Source organism: Grammomys surdaster, unplaced genomic scaffold (assembly GCF_004785775.1).
Source record: "Grammomys surdaster isolate TR1022 unplaced genomic scaffold, NIH_TR_1.0 63, whole genome shotgun sequence".
Lineage (NCBI taxonomy): Eukaryota > Metazoa > Chordata > Mammalia > Rodentia > Muridae > Grammomys > Grammomys surdaster.
The window spans coordinates 12,875,478-12,877,528 of NW_021604565.1; positions in this window are offsets into that span (position 1 = coordinate 12,875,478).

Here is a 2,051-nt window from a genome sequence, read left to right on the forward strand (position 1 = left end):
ACCTTGGCACAAGAAACGCTTGGTTTTGGTAAAATTGGCAGAAAGGCCAATTTTAGAGCTTCACAGATGTAATTTTAGACCCCATGCTGTGGAACAAACTGGAGCTGTGCTCCCACTCCACGGCCACAGACTGGAGCTGTGCTCCCACTCCACGGCCACAGACGCAATGGTCTGCTTGAATCTGAGTAAATCGTAATGAGGAGTTGTGTTGGGTTCTTAATAAGAAATACTTCTGAAAAGGAGCAGCAGGGGTGTTTTTGAAAAGCCAGCTAAAGAAGAAGCTTTTTGTGTGTTGGGATGCTCGTCTTACTTTAGTGACAGCTAGATTCACAGGGGTTAAGTCAGCTGAGAAAGCCCACTTTATACATATGCAGGGTTTTAAGGGCTTGGGAACCCTGGTTTAGCAGTGAAGCACAAGCCATCACAATATATGGAGAATAACTGAAGGTGGAAAACCACTGAGCTGGATCACTCATGGCTAGGAAGAAAGGTTCACATGAATCAAAGTACCAGGGCTATGGTCAATGCCACCGGCGAGAGCAGGTGGCACAAGTTTTGAGCCAAATTTAAAACAAGCTTTATTAAATACTGGTCAGTTCAATGGACACGGTCCAGGTACATACCTAGGATTCCCAGTGTATGGCTCCAAATTACAAATTAGTCAGAGGCTTATAAAGGCAAACCCTAAAAGGTCAGTACTTCTCACTTACATCCTGATGTACTTCCTTAAGTACCTCTAGCCGACCTCCAACTATGTGTGAGCAAGCTCATCCTGTAAAGTTGGGGCAACCAGGGTTGTTTACAGAAGAGAAAACACTGTGGTTTACTATCTTACATAAGCAACAATCTCCAGCAGTCCTGAAGTTATAAGCCCTTGGGCAAATGAGGCTTACAGGTTAGAGGCATGTTTGTTTTATAGATCTCTCTCTCTCTCTCTCTCTCTCTTTTGTTTTTCGAGACAGAGTTTCTCTGTGTAGTCCTGGCTGTCCTGGAACTCACTCTGTAGACCAGGCTGGCCTCGAACTCAGAAATCCACCTGCCTCTGCCTCCCAAGTGCTGGGATTAAAGGCGTGTGCCACCACCGCCCTGTGTTTTATAGATCTCTTAAGCCCAGTAATTTAAACTTAGAACACAACTTTAGCATTCATACTATCTCTGTGGGAGGGGAAACAAATGGGAAAAAAAAGCAGATTTTATATGGCAGTAAACAGTCTGAGAAGTCTTTGAACTGATAGAATGTAGAGGGATTTTAATCCAGCAACAAGGTGGCTCTGGTATGCGATCACATCCAAAGACCTTCTAGGTCTGGATGATCCAGCCAAATGCAGACACACCCTAGATTTCAGTATGATTTGGCTGAAAAAAAAAAGAGACTCCCCCTTAGTACACACCTTTAGTCCCTAACAATGACGGTAAGGTTCTGCTGTGGCAGGAAACGTCCATGAACCCCAAAAAGACCACCAAGGAGCCAATTCCAATGCAGTTGCATTAGGGTCTCTTTATTCAAGCTCCAGCTTGGGCCACACCACCGTCTCTGATGCAGGAGAACAGAAGGGGGCCCAAAGCGGAGTTTCAGGTAAGCATGTATAGAGGCAAGAAGGGGTATCTAGCTTGACACACATCTGACTGGGGGGCCATTATGGCCTTTAACACAATTGGTTGGTGCTGGGAGTCAAACCATAAACTTAACTTCTGTTTTCCTCCTGATTGGTGGTTGTTAGGAAGTGAAGTGTCAGGGGCAGGCTTGTAACTTGGGGGTACAGATTTGTTGGGGAATAACATGGAAACTGGTGCTAGTGGAAGGTATTGTTGGGGGTGGGGGTAACCTGGAAACTGGTGCTAGGTACCGGTCTGTTAGTTAACTCAAGTTCAGTCTTAGGTCAGGTTCTCTAAGATGGAGTCTGAACCCAAAAGATCTAGTCTCTCAGTTCATTTGTAGAAAGAAGCAGTCATGTTTGAAAGTGATATCTAATTGAGGGGCAGACGAAGTGCTGACTCAGAGAAAGATTTGACAGAATGAGTCAGAGACAGAAGAACAGCACAAGATAAAG